Raw genomic sequence first — 24,558 nt, 5'->3', positions numbered from 1 at the left:
GATGTATGGTGTGCCACCTTTGTGATTACATCAATATGTTGTACCAAAGATTGATCATCTGTGATGCTGATGCCCAGGGACTTGAAGCTACTCATCTTTTCTACTGTTGACCCCTCAATGAGGACTAGTATATGTTCTCCTGATCTCCCCTTCCCAAAGTCCACAATCAGTTCTATGGTCTTGCAGAGTGCAAGAGTGCAACATGAGAGGGACCCCCTTTACTCAGAGGGTGCTGAGAGTGCGGAATGAGCTTCCAGTGCAAGTGGTGAATGAGAAAGTGGTTTAAGAGAAATTTGGACAGGTACATGGATAGGAGGGATATGGAGGGCTATGATCCATAAGCGGGTTGATGGAACTAGGCAGATTAATGGTTCAGAATGGACTAGGTGGACCAAAGGCCCTGTTTTTGTGTTGTAGTGTCTTTATGACTTTGTTGTTGTGATGCCACTCAACCAGCTAATCTATCGCACTCCTGTACGCCTCATCACCATATGAGAATCTGCCACAAGTTGTATCGTTGAAGAAGTTATAGATAGCTGCTCTATTACAAGTAGGCTAGTTGGCCTTTCAAGACCACTCTGCCACTTAATTAGATTGATTGCTCTGATTGTAATCTCAATTTCGTGTTCCCATTTACTCCCTTTTTTCTCAAGCAAATATCCATTTTTAACTAAAATTAGGCAATGACTTTGCTCTTTGAAGAAAGAATTCTAAAGGCATACAAACAACATCCCTTAATTTTTAAAAGTGAGCCCTAGTTCTCAATTTTTCTATAAGAGGAAACCTCCTCTCTGTGTTTACCCTGCCAGTCACTCAAAATCTTGCTTGTCTCAATCAAGTCCTTTGTCACTCCTTAAGAAGATACAAGCATAGCCTGTTCCACCTTTCTCATAAGATCGCCTGTTTGTTTTTGGCATTAGTCCAGTAAACAATCTCAGAGTTGCTTCCAGTAAATTATCACCTCTCTTTCAATAAGCTGACCAATACTCTACAAATACTTAAGACATGTCTCGGCTATACCTAAATAATTGAAGTAAAACATACTTTTGCACTCAGTTTCCATGCCATTGATCAATAACGTTCACTTTGCTAATTACTTGCTGTATCTACGTACTAGTCTTTTACAAGTTGTGCACTGGGATACTAATATTATTTACATCTTATATTTCTCCTACCTCTCATCATTTAAGTTTTTTTTCATTTTTCCTACCAAAATGGATAGTTTCACATTTTCTTATTTTAACTTCTTATTTTCTTATTTGCTGGTTGTGCGTGTGTGTGTGTGTGTGTGTGTGTGTGTGTGTGTGTGTGTGTGTGTGTGTGTGTGTGTGTGTGTGTCCATGTCCATCTATCCCTTTATAGCCTGTAGTTCTCTTCACAATTTACTTTATTGTTTATCTTTGTGCCATTCACAATTTGGAATTGATACCTCTGATGTTTTCAAGTTGATCATTTATAAAATTGCCAATGGTTATTGCCACAAAAACCAGCCCCTATCACACTTCACCAGTTACCTACCAGAATAGAACACTTCATGTGAGTTCTCTTTCCACAGTTCTGGGAAGAGCACTTTGAAAGTTGCCTGTTCATTCAAAATAATTCTCAGTCTGGCATGAAAGTTTGCTTTTCAGAAAAGGAGAACAATGTGCTCCATTAAAAATAAGAAATCCTAGAAATACTCAGCAGATCAAGCAACAGGTGTGGAGAGAATGAGAGAGAGAAATGTTTAAAGCTGATGATTGCATATGAAATTTTGGACAAAAGCTCATTGCCCTTAAACATTAACCTATGTTTCTCTCCAGATGCTGCTTTGCTGCTGGGTCCATCTAGCATTTAATGTTTCACTTTCAGACTTTTAACATCCAGAATTATTATTTTTTTTTGCTTTTCAATTCTTATGTTCCATTTTTTTTTGTTTGGAGGATATTGGAGGAAATTGGATTAATTATGTAACCAAAATATGGCTTATAACATAAACTCCAGGCCGAAATGGACATTAGCATTCAGTAAGCCCTTATTTGAATCTGTTCGAATTCTTAACTCAAAACTCACAAGTGTTTGATTTGGCAGGATTTTTTATTTTCCATTCTCTGTAACAGGGATGAATTTAATTATGTTGACAGAGGGGCTTCTGTCGGAATTTCACATTACTTAGTTGAATATAAAGTAGGATGGTAGGGAAAAGCATTTTGGTATTATATGAAAAATAATTCCCTTATTGCTGTCTCTGCAACTTAAACTAAATAGTTTTCATGCTATTTTTTTAGGTTTGGTAGCGCATCCTTCATAAAAACATTAATTCTCATTAACTCCTCTTGTTTGCAACATACACAAAATGCTGGAGGAATTTATCAGGTCAGGCACCGTCTATGGAAAAGAATAAACAATTAGCATTTCAGTCCAAGACCCTTTATTAGGACTTTCATCCTTCCTAATGAAGGATCTTGGCCCAAAGTGTTCTCTGGGTTTACACATTTCCATACTTGCTGCCTGACCTACTGAGCATTTTGTGTTCTATTTCGGATTTGCAGCATCTGCAATTTCATTTAATTTTATTTGAAGAAAGGATAACTCTTGATGGTGTCATTTGGAAAAAGATTGCTCTTGTGTGCCAATCAAAGCAGAAACTTGCATCCTTCCCGCTCCACTCTTTATTTCTTTAAAAGATGTACTCTACCCTTAAGTGCATCACAAAATAAATAATTAACTATTGCCAAGAGAGAGGTTGAAACGTCAAACGCAGTTGTTTTAGTCAGCTAAAAATTTTGTAATACTTATATTAAGATGTGAGCATTAAAAATCATATGTCAGGTAAATCAGTTCCAAATCACACAAAAATTCAAACAAAAGTGTAAGAATACAAAGAAAGAAGAGTAGAAGTAGATCACCAGGGCCTTTAAGCCTTCCCTCTTGTTTAATATAATACGATCATGCCTGATCTATTTCTGTGCCAGTTCCCCATAACCCTCAGTGGGATAAGCAGCATCAATGAAGTCGATGTTCTGGGCTACGATGAAGGATCTTGGTCCGAAAACTCAATTGTTTGTTTCACTCCATTGATGCTGCCTGACCTGCTGAGCTCCTCAATCACTTGTGTGTGTTGCTCAAGATTTCCAGCATCTGCAGAATCTCTTGTGTCCCTTTAACATTCATTTCCTAGATCATTAAACAATACTGTCTTGTCTATCTCCACTTTTAGCAATATTTATTGCTCTGCCTTCCACCACACACTGCAACAGAGATTCTCAGGTACTTGTAGTTCTAGGAGAATAAATCTTCATGGACCTTGGATTTAAATGACTGACTCCTTATTTTGTAATTATGCTCCCTTGTTAGTAACTCCCGGAATCGTAAAAATATCTCAACATGTACTGTGCAATCTTATATGTATGAATAAAGTCATCCTTCATTCTTCTAAAATTTAAAGAAACTATATACCCTCTTTTAATAGGACGAACTCTTTCATTCTAGAAATGAGCAGAAAACTAAGATATCTCAGTAACACATGAATGAAGAATTAACCGTACAAAAATTACAGACATTTAAAATACTGGATTGATAAGCATGCAGGATAAAAATGTCAGTTTTAAGTATTTAAAAATGTAGGAAATCTGTTCTGTTCTCTCCACAGTAATCAAAGGGCACTATTATCAGTTCATATTAAAAGATGATAAATATTTAGTCCTTTCTATTGATTTGCCCTTCTGCAAATGTGAAGCAACTTTCATTTGAATTGGTAAACTTTCAGTGGTATTTAATTTGGTTATTTCAGAAGAATGAGAAGTTTGCTGATTTGAAGATTGAGGCCAAATCTAGAGATTCTGAGCACCTACCTGCATTAAAGGTATCAGGAAGCTTGAAAGAGGGCAGAAGAAAGTTACACAAATTTGGCTGGGATTTGAGGACCTGAATTACTGGGAGAGGTTGAATGGGTAAGAAGGTTGGCTGGTGGCGCAGTGACATCAACGCTGGACTCTGGAATGAAGGTTCTGGGGTTCGAATCCAGTCGGGCTGTTCCTGAGTACGCTTTCCATCTGTGCTGGGTTGAGTGTTCAGCTCGCAAATCGACCTCGTAAAATAAAGAAAAATACTACAAAATGTTTGTGTGAGGAAGGGCGCACCACACAGTCTTTCGTTCCGCATCTTGTAGGGCGTGAAAATACCCGACACTGGCCTCTCAGGACCGAGTCGACGTCGTCATCATCATCATTATCATCGTTGAATCGGAAAGGATTTTACTCCCTGGAGTGCAGGAGAATGAGGGGAGATCTCTCAAGTCGGGACAGTGTGATCGCGGGACCATCGCAGCAGGAGGAGGAATGAGGGGCTTGGGGTAGCGCTGAGTGCTGGGAAGCTGAGGTGAGTGTGCTTTAAAAGGGGTGCCCAGCCAGGACTTGGGACAGTGTGGTCGTGGGACCGTCACAGCAGGAGAAGGAGTGAGGGGCTCGGAAGGATGCAGGAAAGAGGCTGGGAACAAGCTGTGGAGTTGAGGTCCGCGTGCTTTAAAAGGAGCGTGGAGTGCAACTGAAGGGTTAAACAGAGTGTTGATTAGTTGATTAGAGGGAGTGAGTACTTGAGATAATTGGCAGGGACAAATAAAAGGAGGTGTGACTGACAAGGAGCGGCCAGTGTGTGAGTGGATCAGGGTAGAAGTGGAGCTTTGAAGCTTTGGCTCGAGATGCTTCGGCGAGCAGAGGCTGAGGATGAGCTTGCTCCTAGTGAGGTAAAGCTGGATAAGTTCCTTTAATTAATTTAATTAAGTTAGGAGTAGGTAATGGAGGCAGCAGTTAGGGCAGTCAAATGCTTGTTATGTAGTATGTGGGAAGTCGGGGACAGCACAATTGTCCTGTAAAAGGTGCATCCATCTGTGGCTCCTGATAAACCGAGTTAGGAAACTGGAGCTGGGGCTGGATGAACTTCGGATCATTCGTGAGGCAGAGGCAGAAATAGACAGGAGTTTCAAGGAGACAGTCATCCCTAGAAGTCAGGAGTGAGGTAGCTGGGTGACTGTTGGGAGAGGAAAGGGGAATAGACAAAAAAATGTAGAGCACCCCTATGGCCATTCCCATCAACAATAAGAACACTTTTTGGATATTGTTGGTGGGGACAACCTACCAGGGACAAGTTGTAGTGGTCGTGCCTCTGGCACTGAGACTGGACCCTCAGCTCAGAAAGGAAGGAGGGAAAAGAGGAGAGCAGTAGTGATAAGGGATTCAGTAGTTAGGGGGACAGATAAGAAGTTCTGTGGGAGAGAATGAGAATCCCAGATGGTCTGTTGCCTCCCTGATGCCAGGGTCCGCGATATCTCAGATTGAGTTCTGGGTATTCTCAGGAGGGAGGGTGAGCAGCCAGATGTTGTGGTCCATGTAGGGACCAGTGATGTGGATAGGAAGGAGGAGGAGGTCCTGCAAAGAGAGTTTAAGGAGTTAGGTGCAAAGTTGAAGGACAGGACCTCCAGGGTTGCAATCTCAGAATTGCTTTCCATGCCACGTGCTAGTGAGGCTAGAAATAGGAAGATAATGCAGTTAAATACGTGGCTAAGGAGATGGTGCAGGAGGGAGGGCTTCATGTTTCTGGACAATTGGGTTTTGTTCCAGAGAAGATGGGACCTGTTCCAATGGGACAGAGTGCACCTGAACTGGAGGGGGACTGACATCCTGTGGGTAGGTTTGCTAGTGCTGCTCCAGGGGATTTAAACTAGATTTGTAGTGGGAGGGGAACCAGAGTGTTAGAGCAGATAGTAAGGTGGAGGATAATGATCATGTGAGGACTGTATGGATAGACAGAAATCAAAGGTTTCTACAAGATAGAAATGTTCTCAGGTGCATCTACTTCAATGCACGGAGTATTGTAGGTAAGGCAGATGAGCTTAGGGCAGGGATTGGCACATGGGATTACGACATTATTGTTATAAATAAGACTTGGTCGCATGAGGGGCAGAACTGGCAGTTTAATGTTCTGGGGTTCCATTGTTTCAGATGTGATGGAGGGGGAGGAGTGGCATTACTAGTCAGGGAAAATATCACAGCTGTGCGTAGACAGGACAGCCCAGAGGGCTTGGCTTGTCCACTGAGGCCATATGGGTGGAGCTGAGGAATGGGAAAGGAGTGACCACACTAATAGGGTTGTATTATAGACCGCCCAATAGTCAGAGAGAATTGGAAGAAGAAATCTGTAGAGAGATAAGAGACCAATGTAAGAAACAGAAAGTTGTAATAGTAGGGGATTTTAACTTTCCTCATATTGACTGGGACTCCCACACTGTGAAAGAGCTAGATGGCTTGGAATTTGTCAAATGTGCTCAGGAGAGTTTTCTAAATCAATATGTAGAAGTACCAATGAGAGAGGATGCAATACTTGATTTCCTATTAGGGAATCAGACAGGTCAGGTGACAGAAGTATGTGTAAGCAAACATTTTTGGTCCAGTGACCATAATGTCATTAGTTTCAAGTTAATTATGGATAAGGATGGGTCTGGTCCTCGAGTTGAGGTTCTAAATTGGAGAAGGGCCAATTTTGTGGAAATGAGAAAGGATCTAGGTAGACTGGATTGGAACAAGCTGTTTTCTGGCAAGGATGTGTTCAGTAAGTGGAAGGCCTTCAAAGGTGAAATTTTGAGAGTGCAGAGTTTGCATGTTCCTGCCAGGATTAAAGACAAAGTTAACAGGAATAGGGAACCTTGGTTTTCAAGGGATATTGGCAATCTGGCTAAGAAAGAGAGAGAGGTGTATAGCAGATATAGGCAACAAGGAACAAATGAGGTACTTCAGGAGTATAGAAAATGTAAGAAAATACTAAAGAAGGAAATCAGAAAGGCAAAAAGAAGACATGAGGTTGCTTTGGTAGATAATGTGAAGGTAAACCTGAAGGGTTTCTACAAGTATATCAGGAGTAAAAGGATAGTAAGGGACAAAATTGGTCCCCTAGGAGATCAAAGTGTCCATCTATGTGTGGAGCCTCATGAGATGGGGGAGATCATAAACAGATTTTTTTTTTGCATCAGTATTTACTCAGGAAACTAGCATAGCATATATCGAAGGAAGGGAAACAAGCAGTAGTGTCGTGGAACATATAGAGATTAAAGAGAAGGAAGTGCTTGTTGCCTTACAGCGAATAGAGGTAGATGAATTCCCGGGGCCTGACATGATATTTCCTTGGAGATTGAGAGAGACTAGTGTAGAAACTGCAGGGGCCCTGGCAGAAATGTTTAAAATGTCCTTAGTCATGGGTGTGGTGCCAATGGATTGGAGGGAGCTCATGTTGCTCCGTTGTTTAAAAAAGGCTCCAAAAGTAAACCAGGTAATTACAGGCCGGTGAGCCTGACACCAGTAATAGGTAAAATATTGGGAGGTGTTCTGAGAGATTGGATATATGTGTATTTGGACAGCCAAGGGCTGATTAAGGATCGTCAGCATGGCTTTGTGCGTGGTAATTTGTGTTTAACGAATCTTGTAGAGTTTTTTGAGTAGGTTACCAAGAAAGTAGATGAAGGAAAGGCTGTGGATGTTGTCTACATGGATTTTAGTAAGCCCTTGACAAAGTCCCACATGGGAGGTTAGTTCAGAAGGTTCAGACACTAGGTATCCATGGAGAGGTTGTAAACTAGATTCAAAATTTGTTAGGTGGGAGAAGACAGTGGTAGTGGATGATTGCTTCTCAGACTGGAGGCCTGTGACTAGTGGTGTGCCTCGTGGATCTGTGCTGTTGTTGTTTGTTGTCTATATCAATGATCTAGATGATGATGTGGTAAATTGGATCAGCAAGGTTGCTGATGACACTAAGATTTGAGGCGTTGAGCACAGCGAGGAAGGCTTTCAAAGCTTGCAGAGGGATTTGGACCAACTGGAAAAATGGGCCAGAAAATAGCAGATGGAATTTAATGCAGACAAGTGTGAGGTGTTGCAGTTTGGAAGGACAATCAAGGTAGGACATACACAGTAAAAGGTAGGGCACTGAGGAGTGCGGAGGAACAAAGGAATCTGGGAGTTCAGATACATAATTCCCTGAGAGTGATGTCACAGGTAGACAGGGTTCTAAAGAAGGCTTGTGGCATCCTGGCATCTGTAAATCAAGGTATTGAGTATAGGAGTTGGGATTTTATGGTGAGGTTGTATAAGACATTGATGAGGCCAAATTTGGAGTATTGTGTGCCGTTCTGGTCACTTAACTATAGGAAGGATATCAGTAAGATTGAAAGAGTGCAGAGAAGATTTACTAGGATGTTGCCGGGTCTTCAGGAGTTGAGTTACAGGGAAAGATTGAACATGTTAAGACGTTATCCTTGGAGCGTAGAAGACTGAAGGGAGATTTGATAGAGGTTTACAAAATTATGAGGGGTATAGACAGAGTAAATGCAAGTAGGCTCTTTCCACTTAGATTAGGAGAGAAAAATACTAGAGGACATGGCTTTAGGGTGAAAGGGGAAAGGTTTAGGAGGAGCATTTTAGGGGAACTTCTTCACTCAGAGAGTGGTGGGAGTGTGGAACAAGCTACCATCTGACGTGGTAAATGCGGGCTCACTCTTAAGTTTTAAGAATAAATTGGATAGATACATGGATGGGAGAGGTCTGGAGGGTTAATGGGACTGGAGGGTGTGCAGGTCAATGGGACTAGCGGAATAAAGTTTCGGCACAAACTAGAAGGGTCAAATGGCCTGTTTTCTGTGCTGTAGTGTTCTATGGTATAATAAAATCCTGAAGGTATAGACAGGTTGAATGTATGCAGGCTTTTACCTTCGGGCTGTGTGTGACTATGGATCATAGCTTAGGGTGAAAGGTGAAATATATAAAAGGAATCTGAAGGGGAACTACTTCACTCGGAGTGGTGGGAGTGTAGAATGAGCTGCCAGCGGTAGTGGTAGATGTATGTTCAATTGTAACATTTAAGGAAAGATTGGATAGGTACGTGGATGAGAAAGGTATGAAGGGTGCAGATAGAGATGGTTTTGGCAGAAAACCTAACCAGCATGGACTAGAGGGGCTGAACAGCCTGTTTCTGTTCTGTAGTGATCTATGACTTTGATTTGTATGTGAGATCTGTTGATGAGGTATAAAATGTATTGCACTGGAGGTCATAATTCAACAGCATAAAAATGTTAGCAGAGCTCTAGCAACTGGAACCAAGCTCTTCGAATTAATTAGTGCTGCTAAAGAGTAGATTTTATGATGTAGAGCATCACACTTTTCACTTAGAAAGGTCTCCGAGATTATGCTGGAATACAAGTTTTACTATAAGCCAGTTATCACAATTTCTGCTTAATTCTCCATCACACTGAAAAATCTAATTTTAGTATTTGCTGTCTAGTTTGCTAATTTCAATTCAGTTAATTTTCTGTCCTTCAGCAAAAGAAAATCTTTGTAAGTTTTCATTACAGCATTTAATAATATTAATAAATATCTAATTGTTTACCGCCATATAAACCAATGGAAGTCTGCTGAAAGCTTTAATGGTTCTTCTGATAGTCCATAGAAGTTGATATCAGACAATTATTAATAACAGTTGCCAAACACAACATATAGAATAAATGTAATTTATTTTGTTTGCTTATTTTACATACATTATGTTGCAATTTTATAAAAAAGAGTCCACCTCCCATGTCATTCAAAAAAATCGGTCTTTTTTCATAATGTATTGACATTATCAATATGGCCAGTGCAGTTTATTAAAAAGGGGAATTTATTAAATTAATAGCTGCAGACGTCACCAAGTGGAGCTTCTCATGTCTTAGAAATGAAAAACTAGAATGATACGAATGGTTCGAATATATTTATTTCAAATTCCTATTCATAAACATCAATGGCATTAAAATTTTAAATCGTGCTGTGTAGTGATTTTTCTATCGGCAAGTAGATATTCTGAAATTTCATTAGGTGGCAAGCCATTCAAAAGCACTGGAGAACTGTGTGATGGACAAGCCTTTTATGACAATCCTGCTGTTGGTAATGAAAATATTAAAACCTTGAAGATGTTGCAATATAAAATTCAAGATCAATATTGTTTGTCATACATCAGTACACAAGTGTAAAGGAGAACAGAATGAATGTTACTCCAGTGCTCCAGATCCAATGCAGTATATTAAAAAAACACATTAAGAACACAATAAAGATAAATAGATACGATTAGCTTAAATACATAAACTGTATGCACATAAAGTAATGCTAGGCACAGGAGTGTCTGTACAAAAGGTGACTGACAGGAATTGATAAAGTCATGGTGGTGGATGGGTTAATAGTGGAGGTGTTGACTAGCCTGATGGCTCGGGGGAAGTATCTGTTTTTGAGTCTGGTGGTCTTAGTGTGCATGCTGTGTAGCCTCTTCCCTGATGGGATTGAACAAGCAGTTCATGAACAGGGTGGATAGGATTCTTCATGATATTGCACCATTGAGTACATCTGCATGGAGAGCTGTCACAGGAAAATAGCATCCATCATAAGGGACCCCCACCACCCAGGGCATGAATTCTTCCCATTGCTGCCTTCAGGAAGAAGGTATAGAAACCTCCGGACTCTGAACACCAGGTTCAGGAACAGTTATTACCCCACACCTATTAGGGTTTTGAACCAGAGGGGATAACTTCATTCAATTTTATGTGCTCCATCGCAACCATAACCAATGAACTCGTTTTCAAGGACTCTTCACCTCATGTTCTCGATTAATTATTGGTTATTTATTATTATATTTTTAAATTGTTGTACTTTCACAGTTTGATGTCCTTTGCACATTGATTGTCCGCCCTGTTGGCGCAGTCTTTCATTGACTCTACTATGATTATTTATTGGATTTATTGAGTATCCATGCATGAAAATAAATCTTAGGGTTGTATATGGTGACGTATATATAATTTGATAATAAATTTACTTTGAACTGTTTCTGGCATCTTTCTGTATATATGTCCTTGATGGTAGGTAGGTTGATGCCTGTGATGTGTGGGCAGTTTTGACTACCCATTGTATTTGGTTTCTATACCATAAAGTGGGGAGCTTTTGGTCAAGGTGATGCCTGCGTACAATGCTCCTTCAACATCTGGATAGATCATGAAACTATATTTTTCACTTTTCTAATGCACTTTATGTCTGTTTTCTTTGTTTTGGATATGATTCTGGAACTGTTGGAGCCTGAGATTTGCTGTTTGGAGATTGTTTGGATGTTCCAGCACTCTGCAGTGTCCAAGAGAATTCTGGAAGGCAGGGCAGCATGCGCAAGCCTTGCTGTGGGCAGGCTGTGGAACAGGATGCAAGCAGATTAAAGCATCCTTTGTTCGCTGATTAAGGCGACGAGGGAGATTGAAACACAGAGCCGAATGCAGAAGCTTGGAGATCGTTTGAGTGCTTCAATGCTCTTCAGTCTGTGAGAGGATTCCAGTAGACAGAGGCAGCGTGTATGAGCTTCACGAAGAGAAGACTGTGGGCCAGGGCACAAGCCAATTAAAAGGCTCCATTTTTTGCCAGTTAAAGCAATGGGGAAGATTAAAGCATCGAGATTAATGCCAGAGGCTTTTTCCCAGTGCTGAAATAGCTAACATGAGGGGGCATAGTTTTAAGGTGCTTGGAAGTGGGTACAGAAAAGATGTCAGGGGCAGCTTTTTCACACAGACTGGTGGGTGTGTGGAATGCACTGCCAGTGACGATGGTGGAGGCGGATACAGTAGGGACTTTTAAGAGATCCTTAGATAGGCACATGGAGTTTAGAAGAACAGAGAGCTGTGTGGTAGGGAAATTCTAGGCAGTTTCTAGAGTAGGTTACATGGTCGGCACAACATTGTGGCTGAAGGGCCTGTAATGTCCTTAGATGTCTATGTTTTATGAATGCAGAAGGTGAACACCAGCTCATGACCCTTGATTGCTCTGTGACCTGTGTTACAAATTTGTAATGTACCAGCAGCAAGAGATGACAAATTGAGTTGGATTTAATATTAAAACCACTATATTTATTTACATCTACTCAAAAATATAGAAAATTAAATAAGCTACTTTCTTAAACAGAAGTTAACAGTGTTATGCGTCCATTGCTTACAGTCCAACTTAGAACCCGTCCTTAACAATCTTACTCAAGCACAGTCTTACAGTGGCAGTTCAGAGTCCTAGTAATTCACAAAATAAGTGAGAGGAGAGACTTGTGGATTCACAGTGCAGCGACGAGGCAATCGTGATAAATACCAAAGATTCCACGGCTAGCGAATGAAGAAACGGTTACCCAAGATCCCAGCCGAGGGATACTGTTCCGAAGTCCACAAAGAGCGACTTCACAAAGTGACTGTCACGAAATCCACACCCATTGATAATACAAAGGACAGACATGTCTCCACAATGCACAGTGTGCTGCTGTGCCTGGAGAATGTTGCCCAGGTTTTCTACGCTTTGGATGTGGATTTGGACTGTAGAATTCTTTTTCGATCTTATAGATATTTTGTATTCTGTACTTTTCACCAGATCGTTCTTGGTTTTTTTTTTGTGTGGGAGGAGGGATTTGGAAGTTGATCTGCCTGTTCCATTTTGTTAACTTTTTTTTGTGCAGGAGGAAGGATTTTGGGGTTGTTGTGCCTATTCCGTTTTGCTCGATCTTTTTGTGTGGGGAGGGGATTCAGGGGTTGACATACCTGTTCCATTTTGTTGGGTTTTTTTTCTGCAGGGAGGGGAAACTTGGGGATCGATGATCATGCTGCCTGACTTTTCTTTATTGGTTTCATGGCTACCCGGAGAGGATGAATTTCAGAGTTGTATACTTTGGTAATAAACGAACCTTTGGACATCGTGATGCAGCATGTTAGATGCTCACAACTGCACATCTGAAGAAGGTTGTGTGTTCAGATGGGCATAGCCCAGCTCCCTTCAGCCTCTTCAGAAAGTAGAGGCATTGGTGAGGTTTCTTTGCTGTGGAGGATGTGTTCTGGGACCATGAGAATTTATGCAATATGTTCACTCCTAGGATTTTGAAACTGTATGCAGTTTCAACTGCAGAGCCATCAATGCAAAGAGGGCTGTGAATGATGCAAGTCTTTCTGAGGTCGATAACCGTCTCCCATATTTTGTTGATGTTGAGGATGTCAACAAGTCAATAAAAAAAGGTGCATAAATTGAACTGAATTTGAATTTAGATTAAAGCAATCATTTTTATTCATTCTTTTGGTTTTGTGTGAATTTAGTTGTAAGTCATAAGTAGTAATCAGTAGATAAAGAGCACAGAAATTTGTGAACCATTAAGATGGTGGGTTGTAAAATGTGGATACTATGGATTGTATAGCTGGAAGATACAAACCTAAGTCAGTGGCATTGCTGGCAGTGGAGGATTGAGTAATTAGAGGAATGTTCAATTGTAGACATTGGCAGAGTGATTTATAACTAGAAGTTGACTACAGGCAATAATACTGTGGACAGTTAAGCAAACTTGCTTTTAGCACAGCTGAACAATAGACTTGTCAGATCACAATGTAAATATTGACAGTTAAGAATGGATGATGCTGATCAGCATGGTATACTTTTGTATGATGAATTGTTTTCTATATAATTCAGAGCACCACATGGTTGAATCAAGTTGTTGCCTTCTGTGATAACAATTAGAGTGAAAAGTGATCGAGGTTGTTAGTTGAGCAATACAGTATGCTTGTATTGGACTGCCATAACTCAAAATCACAGTATATTCTGTGTAGAAAATATACCATCCTAGAAAGTGACTCCAAGTTCAAAGTAAAATTTATTATCAGAGTACGTTCATGTCGCCACATACAGCTCCAAAATTCTTCTTCTATGGCCATACTTGGAAAATCTATAGAACAATAACTGTAAACAGGATCTGTAAACTGTAAACATCAGGAACTGTAAGTTGTTAACAAACTTTGCAAATGCAGATATAAGTAAATAGCAATAGATGATGAGCATAAAACAACAAGATGAAAGAGTCCTTAAATGAGTGTAGCTATCCCCTTTTCTTCAAGAGCCTGATGGTTGAGGGGTAGTAACTGTTCTTGAATCTGATGGGAGCAGCGAGAAAAGTGTATGACCTGGGTGGTGAGGATCTTTGATGATGGATGCTGGTTTCTACAGTAAAGTTTCCTGTAGAAGTACTCAATGGTTCGGAGAGTTTTACCTGTGATGTACTGGGCTGAATCCACTACCTTGTGTAGGATTTTCTGCTCAAAGGTGTTGGTGTTTCCATACCAGACCGTAATACAGCCAGTCAGCACATTTTCCACCACACATCTGTAGAAGTTTGTCAAGTTTTCTGATGACATGCCAAATGAAATTGGCCTAGGCACTTCCATTTGCAATTCTTTGGCTCATGTCTAACATTTTTCGTCACCGAACACATACTTAATGATGTCGCTAGTCATGCACTGCAAGTTTCCTCCCTTGTAGAAGTGTTAGGTTCAACCTATGAAGGACTTTGGGGCAGCAGATGATGGCATATCCATCTCTGCAGAAACCAGTCACCCCTGACTCCAACTCTTGATCATCAGAAACATTACATCAGTCAAAGTCAAAAGTCAAGTCGAGTCAATTGTCAAATGCACAAGCAGATATATGTATAGGTGCAATGAAAAACTTGCAGCAGCATCACAGGCATATCCCATCAGGCAAGCTGCATTCACAAGTACATAAAGATTTTTACAACAGAGAATACAATTAGGACAAAAAGTAGCAAAAAGTCCACTTTAGTACAGGGAGATCAAAGTGGTCATAGTAAACTCTCGTGATTAGTGTTGTGTGCCAGTTGGTTCAAGAAATGACTGGTTGAAGGGAATTAGCTATTCTTGAACCTGGTGATGAGGGACTTCGGGCTTCTACGTCTCCTGCCTTTGGCTTTCTTGGTTGAAATCACTGTTGCCTCTAAACTGCACAGGTGTCCGGTAGCTCAAATGCTCCTGCGCGCATAGCCTTTGTGGCAGCACAGCTGGAATATCATGTTAAATAACGTTTTTCCAAGAGCCACACAGCTTTTAGGCCATCTAAGCATTTCCTGCTCAGAGCAATGGCTGGAAAGAAAAGAAATATGAGGGAGATTTGGTGAAGGTCATAGTACAAGAACTTTGATCTAAGTAGCCTGGAGAAGTTATTGCAGTACATTTAGTAGATGTTACACACTGCAACCATGATAGAGAGAAATACTGATCAAGGAGGAAAAATTCCAAGATGTACAAATCTTAAACAGGGGAATATCTGAAGATGCTGAAAGTCCAAAACAACACACACACACACACACACACACACACACACACACACACACACACACACACACACACACACACACACCCCCCCCCCCCCCCTCTGTTTTGGGGCTGCACTTTTCTCAGGCAAGTAGGAGATGAGTTATCAGGAGCAAGAGAAAATCTACAGATGCTGGAAATCTGAGCAACGCAGACAGCATGCTGGAGGAACTCAGCAGGCCATGCAGCATCTGTGGAAAAGAGTACAGTTAACGTTTTGGGCTGAGACCCTTCAGCAGAGTTGTCAGGTTTTAAGTACGTACTTTGTTGTTGGAAGAAAGCCTGTGAGGAGCCAGCAGACCCTGCCATTCTTCCTTTAAATAAAACTCTCAAGATTGCCTTTTATTTCCTTTTCCTCTGTGCATTTCCCTTCAGTAAGTTCTAGTCACCTTTCTAGTCCTTGTGATGGTGCATGACTATTCTAACGAACAGCTCTGGTAGGTTATACAAGTTCATCATTTCATTTATTAGTAGCTGCCCTAGTTCTGGACCCCTACAAAAGGAAGTGCTCAAACTGATCAAATTCAAAATTTTATGTTTAGTTCTGGGAAAAATGACACAACCTACCTAATTAATCCTGGCAACTATTACCTCTCAGTCCTAAACTGGTTTCAGTACATATTTTCCCACTTTGTTAGGGGTTATTTATTTTCCAGGAATGAATTTTTATCCCGTAATTGAATGGAATATCTCTGTCTGTTTATCTGCCATTCATATCTATGCAAGTGTTGATTGGCAATTACATTTTAAATTAAAACATTCATCCCCAGTCCAGCATTATGAAAAAAAATTATGATCAGTATCTATTTGCAAAGAGCTGAATCCATTTCAAGTTGATGTAAAGCTTATTTTAATCTCCATTTATCAATGATAAAAATGCAACAGTCCATACTGTACCTAATTTTGATTTTAATTTGCTGTCTTTAATCGGCAAAGCTGAATAAGCTGCCCACTGATCTTTGTTCCAATTGGTGTTCTTGTTTAATTTGTTGGTTTTTTTTGTGAATGCTGCTTATGTGGTGCTATGTGCCTGTAATGCTACTGCAAGAAAGCTTTTCACTATGCCTGTACAAACATGTACTTGCGCAAATGACAACTTCCATGAAGTGTAATAGACTGAAGGGTGACTTTATAGGTGTATAAAATCATGAGGGGCATAGATAGATTTTCTCCCCAGGGAAAGAGAATTTAAAAAAAAACTAGAGGGAATAGGTTTGAGGCGAGAGAGGGAAGGTTTAAAAAGGAACAACCCCTTCATTCAGAGAGTGGGTTACATATTGAAATGGTCTGCAGAGAAAGCAATTGAGGCAGGTACACTAATAACATTTCAACAACACTTGGATATTGATTAAGGGTCTTGGACTGAAATGTTGACTGTTTACTCTTTTCCATAGATGCTGCCTGGCCTGCTGAGTTTCTCCAGCATTTTGTGTGTATTGCCTTGATTTCCAGCCTCTGCAGATTTTCTCTTGCTTGGATATTGAAAGTTGGTATGGGGTTAGGGTTGTGTTTTGTAACCCCGTACCACATACCACAATATGAGTTTGAGTGGCATTTCAAAGGTACCGAACTGAAGCCTGCAGATATCCAGCTTGGAATTTATACCAGAGAAAATGTGACTGCTGTGTGAATGACATTTGTAACAGTGAAATACAACAACCAGCACACCACTTTGGGCTTGTTAGTGGTAAAAACAGGAAGGCTAGCATTGTGGAATGTAAATGACTGAGATGACTACAACTTGATTGGAGATCATTGTCACTGTTATGTTTTGTAACTCAAAAACATAGAACTATTTGCAAGAAAAAGACAAAAGCCCAATGGAATGTATCTAACTCTGTTTTTACTACAAGTGAGGCATGTATGTATGACATGGTGTAATTTGCTATGCCATTTTTGTACTTTTACATGTAGATGCAATGCATTATGTAAGCACAAAGACTGCTTAATCGTGCAATATATTTACTCAGCTATTACTGAAATATTAAATACATAACGGATAAGAAAGTTTCAGAGGGCTTTGGGCCAAATGTGGGCAAGTGGAATTACCTTTATGGACATCTTGGTTGGCATAGACAAGTTGGGCTAAAGACTGTGTGACTCTATGACTCTGTAAGAGTGAAAATGATCATTGCAGTCTCCGAGCATCAAATGTAACTAGAAATCACTCAGTGAATGTAGCTAAATAGTTGGGAGCAGTGCAGGGTAATGTAATGGGTGGAAACATGTTGCATAATTCACAACCACCAACATTGAGTTGGAGTTCACTTTAAGAGGCTGGTTTGATGTAATGATGTAATGACATGAAGTTTTTACCACACTTTATGTTCTGTGTTTTGTTGACAATGAAGGAGATGTTACGTTTCCCTTAAATTTAAAATTCCTCTGCTGTGTTATTTACAAAAACCTGCAACAAAATTCAGTATTTCCTCAATTTACGGATGTTCAATTTACATATTTTTGACCCTTGATCATAGCCTATCTTTCTTTGACTAAGAAAGCTATTTTCTGTGAAAGTAAGTAGATCCCCCTATATACACTTTTGCCCAGTCTTTTCAATGTATGAAATTTCACTTAACAAGCAGCTTTCCAAGAACACAAGTGTACATAAATCAGGGAATGGCTGCATTGAAAATGAATTATTGATAGTCACATTGCACTGACTAGAAAATCGGAGAATATGTAGTATGCAATTTATCGCCAAAGTCAAATTTGAATTGTTAATAAGCTGCCTAGCCAAAAGCATAAAACTATCAAAAACTTGAGAAAGACCAGAAACCACCAGAAGTGGCAATCTGGGGGACTGATGCAGAATATAGTGATAATGAGTGAAATTTACATGGATTTGAAAACTAAGCTTGGTTGGTGAAGTTTATTATGAAATTATAATGGAATGTGGCAGGCATTATGAAAGACACCATCCATCTAAAGAGGAAAAAATAATAAAGGAAAGTGCTTCAGAAGAGGCAGACTGAATTATGACCTGCAGAAATTGCCTCAACTGACTCCAACTTCTTGTATTGCTTTTCATTACACCTGTGTTTTCTGGTTAAATATGGCTTTACTAAAGAGGGCAATAGCTTACTGGTGGTTCATAAAGCAAGAAATACAACTAAGTACTTTATTAATAACACTTTTTCTGTGGAAAATTGTGGTAAAGGATCGCTGCAAACAACGAAGAGACAAGCAAAGGTGAAGCTGACTCAAAGGTAGAGCCGTGCAGGTGCGATACAAAGTCGGAACGAGATTAAGGTGTATCGGAGTTGGAGCAAGCGAAGCAAAGTAAAATAAGAATGCAGGAGTTTTGACGTCCAGCCTCCTAAACCGGGAGGGAGGTTTGATTGACTGAAGCTCCAGGCTAATTTGGAAAGGTTGGGTACGAACCAGAGTGTGGTGGCAGGTCCAGGACCAGAGTACATTGAAGCAAAATGCCCAGATCTTAGTGTGAGGATGAACCGGTGCTTGGATAATTTAAATGCCAGCTTGGATGGATTAAAAAACTCGGGTGTCAGGACTGGGGTCAAGGGTCGAGATGGGTCTACTCGCTGCTCTGTGACGTTTAATCTGCTCTCCATGGCACTGAGCCACTGCTGTGACTGCTTCGGGCTTCATGTCTCTGAGCTCCATTTTGCTCCACTCTGATGAACTGAGGCTAAGGCTGTAGACCTGCTCCAGGCTTCATGTCTAAGTTCCCACTTTTGTTTCGAATGCTGTTGTTTGCACAAATTGTGTTTGTTGTTCTCTCTCTGTCCAGTGGATGTTTGTTAGTCTTTTACTGAGTTCTTATGGGCGTCTTGTGTTGTGGCTGCCTATAAGCAGAGGAAAGTCAAGGCTGACTGAATCAGAGGGAACAGGAGAAAGTTGTATACTTGGATTTCCAGAAGGCGTTCGATAAGGTGCCACACAAGAGACTTATGAATAAGCTAAGGATACATGGGGTCGGAGGGATTGAATTGGCATGGGGATAGTGGATTGGTTAACGGATAGAAGGCAGAGAGTTGGTATAGATGGGTGTTTTTCCGGTTGGCAGTCAGTGGTGAGTGGGGTGCCACAGGGGTCGGTGCAGGGCCCGCAGCTGTTTACCATTTACGTTGATGACTTGGAAGAGGGGACTGAGTGTAGCATAGCAAAATTTGCTGATGACACTAAACTGAGTGGAAAAGCAAATTGTACAGAGGATGTGGAGAGTCTGCAGAGGGATATAGATAGGTTAAGTGAGTGGGCCAAAGTCTGGCAGATAGGATATGATGTTGATAAATGTGAGATCATCCACTTTGGAAGGAATAATAGAAGAGAAGATTATTATTTAAATAGTGAAAGATTGCAGCATGCTGTTGTGCAAAGGGACTTGGGAGTGCTTGTTGATGAATCACAAAGTTGGCTTGCAGGTACAGCAGGTTATTAAGAAGGCAAACGGAATGTTGGCCTTCATTGCTAGAGGGATTGAATTCAAGAGCAGGGAGATCATGCTGCAACTATACAGGGTACTGGTGAGGCCACACCTGGAGTACTGTGTACATTTCTGGTCTTCATACATGAGGAAGGATATACTGGCTTTGGAGGCAGTGCAGAAGAGGCTCACCAGGTTGATTCCAGGGATGAAGGAGTTAACCTATGAGGAGAGATTGAGTCGCTTAGGACTATACTCTCTGGAGATCAGAAGAATGAGAGGGGATCTTATGGCAATATAGAAAATTCTGAAAGGAATAGATAAGATGGAAGTAGGTAAGTTGTTTCCTTTGGTAGCTGAGACTAGAACTAGGGGACATTGCCTCAAGATTCAGGGGAGAAGATTTAAGATGGAAATGAGGAGAAACTTTTTCTAGGGAGTGGTGAATCTGTGGAATTCTCTGCCCAGGGAAGCAGTTGAGGCTTCCTCACTAAATATATTTAAGAAGCAGGTAGGTATTTACGTAGTAAAGGAATTAAGGGTTATGGGGAAAAGGCAGGTAGATGGAGCTGAGCTTACGGACAGATCAGCCATGATCTTATTGAATGGCGGGGCAGGCTCGATGGGCTGGAAGGCCTACTCCTGCCCCTATTTCTTATTTTCTTATGTAGCCCTGTTTGTTGCAAGGTTTCCAGGGCTCTCTACTATGGAGGGCATGAAGAAGAATCCTGCCTGAGACAACAACTCTTGGCTTGCTTGATGTATTGTCTATTTAAAGAGGTCATTTTATTTTAATTAGTGAAATATTTTTAAATGAGGTTCTTCTTGTAATTGAGGTTCTAGCTTACATTCCCCTTCCTCTGGTTTGTTATGTTGTACCTGCTGCTCATGGCCCAGTAGACGCTGCAATAGGAAGACATTGTCATAAGACTAAAGAATTTTGTTCATAACTGTGACGTTGAGGTTCTTGAGACTGTCATCTGCATCACTGGCCTCCTGCATTCTTTCAATGATGCATGGCATAAACCGACAGTCATATTTTGTCTGTCTTGTGTGCATAGTTTGAATGCTTTGGTGTGCACATTGCCTGCACTGACTTGAAGTAAATCATTTTGAAGCCCTGTTTTAGACTTGCAACTCACTGCTTGATTGTCTCATCACACCCATTTTGTGGTATTTCCCTGTGATCTATTATCTCCTTGGTTACTTTATTTTTTTAAATGTCATATTGCTTCTACTTTGAATAGAGTGATTATTAATTTAGTCTACTAAAGCATTTTTTTATATATTTGCCCATCTTAAGTAAAGTATATTGTTTCTATGTTGATTGCATTATTTTGTTGGTTTTAACGTGGGTTTGCAGTGCAAGCACTTTCTGTCCACTCTCGATGTATGTTGCTTTTTATTCCATGATAAGATGTTCTGGGTTAAATATTGCATACTAGAAATGGCCAGTTAGATGTTTTCTTTATTTTTTTGTTTTAATGTACCAGAGAAATACTTTGGCTCAATCAACTTCAATCCCCTTATCATTCTTATCAAATCAAATGAAGAGCACTGATACTAGTTTCTACCACAAGACTGAAGTAGAAGGAATAACAATGAAATTATTAACTTCTGCATCACTGGCCTCTTGCATTCTTTTAATGATGCATGGTATAAACCGTGATCCCAGATTTTAGATGTATTTCTTCAGGTTGATTTTGATATTATCTTTGAAGAGTTTCCTATGCCTTTCTGGGGCTCACTGACTTTCTTTCATTATAAAAATCATTAGCTGAAGTAACATTTGGCCATTTTAAAGAGTTCTTTGTAACTATAACTACATTTTCCCCTAAAACATGTATTTAAGTTTAGCAATTTTATCGAATACACTTCAAAATTGGTGCACACAATAGTTCTTAATATGCTGAATTTACAACACAAGTACTCAAAATTGTACAGAACTTGCTCTTCCTGCACATAGTCGTTCCTCTGACATACTATTAACAGGATTCACAGTAACAAAATATGCAAACATTGTAAAATGGATTTAGTACTAGTAGTGCAACCTCTCAAGTTGAGTATGATGCTCTCCTAAGGGGCTGCATGCTTGGGTGGTGTAGAGGCCGATCTGGGATTCATATATTCTGGTGCAGTGTGGGCAAAAGGAACTGGTGACTTATGGTTGGTTTTTGGGTCTTTTGGTTGTTTAGTCTCTCCTTTCACAGCTGCTGCTGCTTCTCTGTGGCACAGCAGAGGTTGTCTGATGTAGCTCAGCTCCCTCTTGAAAAGATTTCCTCCCGGCATGCTAATTGAGTGCATTGGCATCCCAGATTTTAGACGTATTTCTTCAGGTTGATTTTGATATTATCTTTGAAGATTTTGCTATGCCTTTCCGGGGCTCACTGACTTTCCTTCAACTGGGAGTAAAGGATTTGTTTGGAGAACATGAGTTTGACATCCAGATGACATGACCTATCCATTGGAGTTGGTAATCCTTGCAACCAATTCCTTCTGTTGTCTGAAGAAGTATTCACTAAACTGCAGTATGATTCCTGCACATCTAGAGGTACAGCATTTCATAGCATGCTAGTTAAATGAAAAATGACATGACAAATGTGACCCCTTGGATTTGGCTTCAAAGGTAGATCAGTAGATCAGTGGTCCCATCCTCCGGGTCGTGGACCGACACCGGGCAGTGAAGCACGCAGGGGAGCAGCAGTAGCTGGCGCGCGCCCAGCACATCTTTAAGAAAAAAGCCAAAATAAACATTAGGTGCCACCCAGCACGTAAAGGTCAGCTCAGATCAGAGGCGATTGCCGATTTCACTTGCTCTATGCAGTCGGCAATCGCCTCTGATCTGGGCCAATATTTATGTGCCAGGCGGCACCTAATAAATTAGCTTGTTTATTTCGGCTTTTTTCTTAAAGATGTGCTGGGTGCACGCCGGCTACTGCTGCATCCCTGAATGCTTCGCGGATCGGTATCGGTCCGCAGTCCAGAGGTTGGGACCACTGCAGTAGATGACCATGCCCTCTGACATACAGTATACCATTAAGACATGGCTGCCCTGACTAGGACAGGTTGACTACCACTCATCTGAAATTCCAAAATCCAGTTTGATTTGAGCATTGATATGACATCACTAAATGAAAATTCCACAAGGTGCTGGGAAGGTTTCCAAGTGATGCACAGGTCTCTCTGCACACCTCAGACAGTTCTGAGAAGTGACCTCACATATGTAGTGAACAGGTATTTAATGAAAAACAGAAAAGCATTGCATAATGTGGATAATGAAGATCTCGATTGTGTGTCATCAGTGTTGGCGTGAACATAATGGAACGCTGATCATGAAACAAACAAAGGTCTATCACAATGATCTGGAAATTGAAGGTAATCGTGAATATTCAGTAGGCTGGTTGCAGAAGAGGCATGACATTGAATTTTTAAAGTGTCTGCTGATCATGAAAATCTAACATCAGAACAAGTCTATGATACTGATTAATACTTTTTATAAAACATAAATAAAAGTAAAATACAAATATAGTGTGCTGTAATGTTTTAATCAAAGCATGGCATTGTAGGTGGCAACTGAATGCCTGGCATTGTTTGTTGTTCAATAGCTGATTCAGGTATTGTCCTGAAGCTGCCCTGCTGTTTTGTTACCCTGCATACTTTATATATTCATGATATTAACGCTATGTAAAAATTTTTACTGTTAATTACATATGTGTGATGAATAAGTGTAAGGCAAAGACTGCTTATGGTAGTCCATAAATTCAGAGTCAGAAATTACCATCTCATCTCATTATATCTTCAAAAATCAGGAAAAATCTGAAAACCGAAACACTTCCGGCCCAAGACTTTTCGGATAGGGTTTACTCGAACTGTATTTTTAAATACAGGGGCTGCTGCTTGAGTGCATGCCAGCCACAGCATTCATCGATAGTGGCGCTGAATTTCACTGTTAAGAAGAAGTCAAGCAGGGCTGCATCATAGTGATGCACCATCAATAACTCACTCTGAGACGTAAAGGTGAGATATTGGCTTTTATTGACTGGAAGAAGGAACAAGCAGTGAGTGACCACCATACTACATCCTGGAGACTGAGAGGCCGGGCTCAGGCCTTGATCGCCTTTATACCGGGGTCTGTGGGAGGAGCCACAGGAGCAGTCAGCAGGGGGCATGTCCAGACAGGTATATGTAGTTCACCACACATAATACCACCCCCTTCCTCATTTTCCATCCTTATTGTTGCCCCTTCCTTCACCTCGTGACCCAAGATGTGCCACGGGAAATCCAAATTGTGCATGGAAAAGATATCAGTCTTTCCAGCCTCAACCAATTGAAGGCCAAAACAAGGCCAGCACTGCCAGCATCATGGAGCTCGAATATGTGGATGAGAACACCATTGCAACATGCTCTGAAGAAGACCCACAGTGTATCCTGAATTTCTTCACCAAGGCATATAGGGCACTGGGTCTGGTCCTGAATATAAAAAAAAGTGACAGGTCCTATATCAGCCACCGCCCAACCAGTCACTTATCCAGCCCTCCATTTTAAGTTGACTGTATTGCTCTTGAAAATGTAGATCACGTTTCCTCCCTTGGCAGCATTCTCTCCTCAAAAGCAGATATTAACTCAAAGATCAACCACCGCCAGAGTGGTGCTAGTGGAGCCTCTGCAAGATTAAAGAAACGTGTCTATGAAGACTGTGACTTACAGGTCTGAACAAAACTTCGGGTCAAACAGCAGTTTGACTTCCTATGATACTGTGTGGAGTTGAATCATGGACTGCCTACAATAGGCACCTGAAAGATCTGGAGCACTACCACAGAAGATCCTGACAAAAGATTTTGAGGGTCATCTGGAAAGAGAGGCACGCTAAGATCAGTGTACTAGAGGAGACCAACATGAACAGCATTTCCCTCATGATAAAGCAGCACCAACTCTGATGAACAGGTCATCATCAGACACCCATTCTGAT

General features: G+C 40.7%; 1 protein-coding gene across 2 annotated transcripts in view; it reads left to right on the top strand.

The window, feature by feature from the left end:
• LOC132381139 (copine-8-like) overlaps positions 1-24,558 on the top strand; it is a 660,843-nt gene that overhangs the window by 33,039 nt on the left and 603,246 nt on the right. The window lies entirely within an intron of this gene.

This window comes from Hypanus sabinus, chromosome 25 (assembly GCF_030144855.1).
Source record: "Hypanus sabinus isolate sHypSab1 chromosome 25, sHypSab1.hap1, whole genome shotgun sequence".
Lineage (NCBI taxonomy): Eukaryota > Metazoa > Chordata > Chondrichthyes > Myliobatiformes > Dasyatidae > Hypanus > Hypanus sabinus.
The sequence above is the reverse complement of the archived record's forward strand: the minus strand, read 5'-3'. Positions and strand labels throughout refer to the sequence as shown.